Raw genomic sequence first — 8,917 nt, 5'->3', positions numbered from 1 at the left:
TGTTTGTTTACAGAATTCTCTTAATAATACCAAAAACTTTACTTATTTATTGTGTTATTCTTATGACTTTTATCTTTAACAAATTGTTCTATGAAGCTCCTAAAATTAAATATCACACTACTGGCCTTTACAGATTTAAGATCTGTTATTTTGACATGTAGTACTGTGAAATTTAGCTAAGGCTCAGATATAACATGAGAATTACTTTTAAAAATGGTTTAGCATTAGCCAGACAGAAAAAAGTGGGAAAATCATACGTAAATCTATGGTGCTATTATAGAGTGTGGTGTGCTTGGGTTCTCAGAAGCTCATCATGTGTGACTATATGCTACCTGCTGGGACACAGCAGATCACATTAGAAAGGCAAACACAGGACAAATTTCGAAGGTTTGGAATTGTCCTGCTTAGCACTTTGAACATTATCCTGAAGACAATGGGAAATATTGGACAGAAAAGTAACATGATCAGCGGGGTAAACTAACTAGTTTTGTGCTTTTTAAATATCAGTCTTGGGCAGTGATCATGTGGTTTCAGAAGTGTCAAAGGGAAAACAAGAATACCAGCTACTCAAATACATTGAAAGTGATAAAGACTAAATCTAGGTCCTTGATATAAAAATTGTCTTAAAAATTAAATAGTTAGAAAATAAAAGTGATCAAAATTATAAATAATTTTATATAGAAGGAAAAGTGTAAGTTTACAATGTGTCTTGAGTTCATAAATTGAATGGATAGAAGGTGGGCTAATAATTCTGAGTTATCAGATATAGTTGTCAGATCATTTTTCTAGCAGATTAGTTCTCTCTCTCTCTCTGTCTCACTCTCTTAAAAAAGTCCTTGCTACTAATAATTATTGAACTTTTAAAAAGTGGCAAAGAGTGACGAGATTATAGTAATTGTTCTCTGTATAAGTCAGGCATCAGCTGGGCTCACACTGCCTAAAAAAAAAATCTAGGTAAATTTGATTTGAACTCTTATCCCATACACCACATAGAGTTTATTTTCATATTCTATATTTTTATGATTTCTGAGAGTTCTCATATTCCTGTGGTCGTCTTTGGTTTGAGCTTATTGCCTTTGTTGAATTATTTTTTTCCTCTGTATATCATGCCTCTAACATCAAATGTATATCAACTCTAGTACAGGAAAAAGCAATACATATACATGTATGTATATGTGTGAAGATATGCACACAAATATACATATACACACAAAAATGCTTTTTTTCACTCAAAGGTACTGTATGTATAGAAACCATTAGTAAATCTTGGTATTCACAGTTGATTTGTATTACAAAAATGTCAAAAATTTAATATTCAACATCTAATTTCTTAAAGGCCTTTCAGCTGCTCAGCCATGTTGTTCATTTACTTATTCTCTCTTCTTTTCTTCTGCTTTTGGTCTTTCTTACAGGAACAGAAGCCCTCAAACTAATCCTGTTTTCTTATGGTGAGTAAGCCAATTCTCTATAGCTTGTATTTTCAAATCCATTGCCTAATCTCCTTTGTTACATCCAACTGCAGAAAAGCTTAAGAAATGACCATCTTCAGGATGTTGATTTTTCATCCAAGGGTCAAATATCTTTCCGCTTTATTTCTATGATTAGAAATGCATTATGTGTTCAGAGAGGGGAATCTCTGCTGCACCTTTTGGTTATTTTTCACAAAACAAAATACATATGTGGAAATTTGAGTGTATGCTACTAGTCAAGCGCTTTTTTAAAAACTTAGCTTTATAATAAGCTTAAGAGCAAAGAAGATGAAGAAATGACTCTTTTTCAAAAATAGAGATGGGGTCTTGCTCTGTCTCCCAGGCTAGATTATAGTGACATGAGCATAGCTCAGTGCAGCCTCCATCTCCCGGCTCAAGCAATCCACCTACCTCAGTCTTCAGAGTAGCTGGGACTACAGGTTTGTGCTACCACACCTGCCTTAGAGATGCCTCTTTAAATTTAAATAATTTAAGATGAAAATGCCACAAGGACAGGTAACATGTTTTACCCTTAGTCACTGCTATAGCCCCAGAATCCAGAAATTTAATGGCATGTGACATATATTTAATGTATATTTAATATATATTCAGATGATGGAATATATCATACTTTAACAGCAAACTAACAGCTATTACAACTGACCTCTCCCCTGACAGATATCTTACAGTCATGTAAAAAGAAAGAAAGAGGTTTTTCCATCATATATGTATGTATTTTACTGTGCTCTAGTACTTTTTGTTTTAAAGTTTTCTGTATAATAAGCACTTCTTAATGGAAATAGAATCTTCTATCTTTCCTGTAGTCATCTGAATATTCAACATGTTCTCTGAGCCGACTAGGGAAAAGCAACTTAATTAGCATGCCTGCAACACTCTCTTCTTCAGTCGACTGTCATTCTCTGTTGCTCACATGCCACCAGCTCTAACAATTTTCTAGCCCATTTTAAGAGCATCAGTAAGTTTTCAAGTAAGTCCACAGTTCACGCATTTTTGTGGCCAAGTGAATTTTAGATCACTACATTGCCGTAAGCAGAAGGATGGTATAAATGAAATATTTGCATGAAAAGAATGTTTCAACACAGAATCAGCAAGCCTTGCTGGCTCACGGCACAGGCTTTCATCTGCAGCATTTCTGGTCAACTCTCGAGATTAATGATCCAAATTTTAGTAACTGCCTAGGGCAACCAAAGCAAATTACCACAAACTTGATGGCTTACAACAGAAATTTATTATCCCACAGTTCTGGAAGCCAGAAGTCTGAAATCAAGGTGGCAGCAGGTCAGTGCTCCTTCCAAAGGCTCTGTGAACAGTCATTTCCTTGCTTCTTCCACCTTCTGCTGGCTCCAGGCATTCTTTAGCTTCCAGCCACATCATTTTAATCTCCACCTCTGTGGTCACATTGCTTCTCCCTTCTCTCCTGCGTGGCTCTTCTCTATGTGTCTCTTATAAGGACACATATCATTGGATTCAGCCTAACCCAGATAATCTAGGATGCTTTTCTCACCTCAAAATTTTTACCTGAAATACATCTGCAAAGACCAGTTCATCATACCTCCTGAAGTACAAACTTCATGATCCTTGCTTACATAACCTTCAAATGCAGTTCAAAGGATTCACCAGGGCATTTCCACCTGGACAAACTTGGATACCTAATTTTCCGTTGCCAGTTTCGTGAGTCTCTTGAAAAATTTGCTCAGCTTTTCAGCCTCTTGGGACTGCTTTTTAATTGACAGACACCTCTGAAAGAGAAGGAGCACACAACACTCAGTTCATCCCTCCGGGCTTCTTTTCTCTGACTCTTCTGGATCTTAGCCCAGCAGTTTCTCACTGCCTTGGTGTGTCTCTGATGCTTTTAGAAGTGTGTGTGTGGCCGGGCGCGGTGGCTCACACCTGTAATCCCAGCACTTTGGGAGGCCGAGGTGGGTGGATCACGAGGTCAAGATAACGAGACCATCCTGGCCAACATGGTGAAACTCTGTCTCTTAAAAAAATAAAAATAAAAAATAAATAAAAAAATAAAGTTAAATAAATAAATAAATAAGATTGTGGAGACCAAAGTTCTTAAAAGAAAAAAAAGAAGTGTGTGTGTGTGTTTCCTGCTTCTTCAGAAATGTTGGTCTAGTACTTAGTCCACAATTGCTTAACATAAAACATTCACATACTAATTTATAAATTATCATAAGGACTTCTAAGACAGAATATAAAATGGCATATTTGTAGATATATTTTATCTACAAACTTTACAAAATGCAAGTGTACATAAAATAATAAAATGCCAGTTTTAAGCTATCATTTTTGTAACAGTATATGCAAATGATTCGCTGTAGCAATAAGCAAATCATCATGTAAATAATTATAACTGCATTAAACATAAAAATAGATGAGGATATTTACATTTATAAGGACATAAATCATGAAGAAACATTCAGGTTGCAAATTAGGAACTGTCAGCTGAATCATGCTTTAATTTCGTTTGTCCTAAAACCAGCCCAGATTTCAAATTTTATTATCTGCCAAAACTCAAATTATATTTCCTAGGTATAGAGAGTGGGCAGCCTATTCCTCAGTCAGCATTGCTTTTACTAGTTAGTCAACTTATTTAAATCTATTTTAAATTGAGAGAAAAATACACAACAAATGAAAGAGAACACATCAAAGCTTGTTTCTTCAAAATGATTTTTAAAAACCATTAAGCATTTTATCATTCATTCAAAAGTTTAGGCACATGTGGAAAAGAACATGCTCTTCATTGTACTTGTGTTATTTCATTTGAACTTGGAAATGCCCAACACGATGTTCTTACTTTTTCTTCAAAAGCATCTCAAAAGAAACAATCCCTCTTGACTTCGCAGTGAAAGATGTATTTACTACATGTACCATTTTGATAAATATGAGCAGGGATATCTTCAGAAGAAACTCTGGCATGTTCTGAAAAGTCTGTCTTTTGATAGATAGATGAGACTAAATAATACAAAATTTCCTTAGAATGTATGATTTTGTGATATAATTTTTAATAATCATATATAAGCCTTAAAGGAATGATGATTATCAACAAAAAGAAATATATTTGCTATTCTTTGGGTGTTGTTTGTGATTATTTAATAAAAGGCATTTTAATATTATATGTCTGACATTTGGAAATAGTCATAACTGGAAATGACTGGGCTATCAATATGTCAAGACAAAAAACTTAGCACTGAATATGCATTATCTTAATCTTCACAGCATTCCTAAGTACAAATATAATATTCATACATGTATAAAATTCTTCAAATGTATGAGCTTGTGTTTGTATTTTGGCATGTGTGGTGGAAAAAGAGAGAAAGACTGAAAATGTAAATAATTTGGACCATGTTTATTTTATTATTATATAAATTCATTAGTTCTGGGAAAGGAGAGGGAAAATTACCAATTATAAATATTGTTGACTCTTACAATGTACTGAAACTAAGAAGTCAGCAAATTTTCCCAATGTTCCCAACTATGAAGTTATCAAACATAAAATCAAATGAGGATATGTCTGCCACAAAAAGCAAGTCACATAATTGACACATAGCACTGCCTTTTATTTTATTATTTATTATTTTAAGATTGTAAATACAGAATGTATACATTTGTGGCTGCGGATCATTCTTATAAAGAAAACCTTTAAAAATCTACTTAAAACAATAATGGACTATGACATGTCTGTAAAGTTTAATTTAGTTTCAAGCCACTACTATGAGTATACAAGTGTAGGTTAAATTCCTATTTCAGGAAAGAAATGAGTCCAACAGTTAGAGTGTTTAAGCTGGTGTCATAATCCAAAGTAATCCCAGAAATACCAAATGTCTCCTGTATGTGATTTATTTATTTCATGGGCTTTGTGATTACTTACGCTAGCTCTACTTTGAACTTAAACTTATCCTATTTTATTCTAATGACTGTGAAATCAACATATTTCCCTGACTCACTGCTCTGTTCTTGCTTCGAGAATTCTCTTAAGAGATTCTGATGTCATTATGACACTAATTCATATCTTTTTTTTTTTTTTTTGCATTTTAGGTTTTGGGGTACATGTGAAGAATATGCAAGATTGTTGCATAGGTACACACATGGCAGTGGGATTTGCTGCCTTCCTCCCCTTCACCTCCATCTGGCATTTCTCCCCATACTATCTCTCCCCAACTCCCCACTCCCGTCCCTCCCCCATTCTTCTGCCAACAGACCCCAGTGTGCGATGCTCCCCTCCCTTTGTCCATGTGTTCTAATTGTTCAACAGCCGCCTATGAGTGAGAACATGTGGTGTTTGATTTTCTGCTCTTGTGTCAGTTTGCTGAGAATGATGGTTTCCAGGTTCATCCATGTCCCTACAAAGGACACGAACTCATCGTTTTTGATGGCTGCATAATATTCCAGGGTGTATATCAACTACATTTTCCCTGTCCAGTCTATTATCGATGGGCATTTGGGTTGGTTCCAGGTCTTTGCTATTGTAAAAAGTGCTGCAATGAACATTCATGTGCATGTGTCCTTATAGTAGAATGATTTATAATCCTTTGGATATATACCCAGTAATGGAATTGCAGGGTCAAATGGAATTTCTAGTTTTAGGTCCTTAAGGAATCGCCACACTGTCTTCCACAATGGTTGAATTAATTTACACTCCCACCAACAGTGTAAAAGTGTTCTTATTTCTCCATATCCTCTCCAGCATCTGTTGTCTCCAGATTTTTTAATGATCGCCATTCAAACTGGCGTGAGATGGTATCTCAATGTAGTTTTGGTTTGCATTTCTCTAATGACCAGTGATGATGAGCATTTTTTCATATGTTTGTTGGCCTCCCATATGTCTTCTTTTGTAAAGTGTCTTTTCATATCCTTCGCCCACTTTTGAATGGGCTTGTTTGTTTTTTTCTTGTAGATCTGTTTTAGTTCTTTGTAAATTCTGGATATCAGCCCCTTGTCAGATGGGTAGACTGCAAAAATTTTTTCCCATTCTGTTGGTTGCCGATTCACTCTACTGACTGTTTCTTTTGCCGTGCAGAAGCTGTGGAGTTTGATTAAGTCCCATTTGTCTATTTTGGCTTTTGTTGCCAATGCTTTTGGTGTTTTGTTCATGAAGTCTTTGCCTACGCCTATGTCCTGAATGGTTTTGCCTAGATTTTCTTCTAGGGTTTTTATGGTGTTAGGTCTGATGTTTAAGTCTTTAATCCATCTGGAGTTAATTTGAGTGTAAGGTGTCAGGAAGGGGTCCAGTTACTGCTTTCTGCACATGGCTAGCCAGTTTTCCCAACACCATTTATTAAACAGGGCATCCTTTCCCCATTGCTTGTTTTTGTCAGGTTTGTCAAAGATCAGATGTTGTAGATGTGTTGTGTTTTCTCCGAGGCCTCTGTTCCGTTCCATTGGTCTATATCTCTGTTTTGGTACCAGTATCGTGCTGTTTTGATTACTGTAGCCTTGTAGTATAGTTTGAAGTCCAGTAGTGTGATGCCTCCTGCTTTGTTCTTTTTGCCTAGAATTGACTTGGCTATGAGGGCTCTCTTTTGGTTCCATATGAAATTTAAGGTATTATTTTTACAGTTCTGTGAAGAAGGTCATTGGTAGCTTGATGGGAATAGTGTTGAATCTGTAAATTACTTTGGGCAGTTTTTCAAGATATTGATTCTTCCTAGCCATGAACATGGAATGGTTCTCCATCTGTTTGTGTCCTCTCTTATTTCATTGAGCAGTGGCTTGTAGTTCTCCTTGAAGAGGTCCTTTGCATTCTTTGTTAGTTGTATTCCTAGGTATTTTATTCTCTTTGTAGCAATTGTGAATGGCAGTTCATTCTTGATTTGGCTCCCTTTAAGTCTGTTATTGGTGTGTAGGAGTGCTTGTGATTTTTGCACGTTGATTTTGTATCCTGAGACTTTGCTGAAGTTGCTTATCAGTTTCAGGAGATTTTGGGCTGAGACGATGGGGTCTTGTAGATATACAATCATGTTGTCTGCAAATAGAGACAATTTTATTTCTTCCTTTCTATTTGAATACCCTTTATTTCTTTTTCTTGCCTGATTGCTCTGGCTAGAACTTCCAGTACTATATTGAATAGGAGTGGTGAGAGAGGGCATCCTTGTGTAGTTCCAGTTTTCAAAGGGAATGCTTCCAGTTTTTGCCCATTCATTATGATATTGGCTGTTGATTTGTCATAAATAGCTTTTATTATTTTGAGATACTTTTTTTCAGGTTCATAATTTATTGTACAAATTGTGTTATCACATGATGAGTTGGAATTAGCTTCTCCAGGCATGGAACTTAACAGATGAGGTTAAGAACCAGAGACAGTTTAAAATCCATTTATGTTGCTTTCACAGCTGGAGATTTTTTGGACCTTAACTTAAAATATAAGATAATCAAAGCAATGCCTTCGTATGTGGCCAGTTCACAATTCCTTCTACTTGTGAGAGTATAAGAGTTGAAATATTTTTTAATACCAGTGAACTGAAATTGTTTATCAACTTCTGGACCTGCCATGATCTCAATCAGCTAAAGCCACAAATTCCGCACCCAGGGTCCTTCAACAACTGTATCCACTGCCAACACTAATTCATATCTTATAGCACTTTTTAAACAGGGAAGAGTTGCTATTATGTCTTCTAGGATATGTATGCCAGAAATTCTGGGACAAAAATGCTTTTCCAGAAATTTAGGAAGCAAACTGATGACATAATAAATGATCTGTACTGAACCAAGTCCTAAAAGCAAAAAACATACCACAAGCCAAAAAAAACTGCATTGAAACTTGTCATCAAGCAGAGAAAATATAACAATATGAGGCAGAAATGTTTCAGAAGCAATCGATACCACATTTAAAATGTACGTCTTATGTTTCAGATAGACATTAAAAATTTTCTTTAATGGTATCCAAAGGAATGTGTTGCCATGGCAAATTATATAGATAGATGTCACTTTTCTCAACTCCCATGCCATATTGCCCAGAAATATCTATTTTTACAGTCAAAATCAAGCTTAAATGAACATGAAGGGTAGCCTCACTGGCATCTAGGGAAAGAGTTTCTGAGAAAGATTTTTGAAAAGAAGTATAAGCGAAAAATCCTTCCCATTTTGCCTTGGAGCAGTCTTTCTCAACTTTGGCAGTATTTGGTCCAGATAGTGATTTGTTGTGGTGGCTTGTCCTGTTTGCTGCAGGGTGTTTGGTAGCATTCCCCACCTCTACCCACCAGATGCTAGTAACTAACACTCCCCCACTTTCATTTGTGACAAACCAAATTGTCTAAATATTGCCAAATTTCTCCTGGTTAAGAACTACTCTCTTAGAGGAAAGGGACTAACTGATTTTTACGAAAAAGAACAGCAGATCTAGGTCTGTTGCTGATGACTGGCTGATGAAACAGAACTGAGGAATCCAACCCTTTACAAAGATCCCTTGCCCTTTTTTCTTA

At 35.8% G+C, this 8,917-nt stretch overlaps 1 pseudogene; it reads right to left on the bottom strand.

The window, feature by feature from the left end:
• Nucleotides 1-7,811: 7,811 nt before the first annotated feature.
• On the bottom strand, nucleotides 7,812-7,988 carry LOC120367777 (ATP synthase F(0) complex subunit k, mitochondrial pseudogene; annotated as a pseudogene).
• Nucleotides 7,989-8,917: the final 929 nt, after the last annotated feature.

Source organism: Saimiri boliviensis, chromosome 3 (assembly GCF_048565385.1).
Source record: "Saimiri boliviensis isolate mSaiBol1 chromosome 3, mSaiBol1.pri, whole genome shotgun sequence".
Lineage (NCBI taxonomy): Eukaryota > Metazoa > Chordata > Mammalia > Primates > Cebidae > Saimiri > Saimiri boliviensis.
The sequence above is the reverse complement of the archived record's forward strand: the minus strand, read 5'-3'. Positions and strand labels throughout refer to the sequence as shown.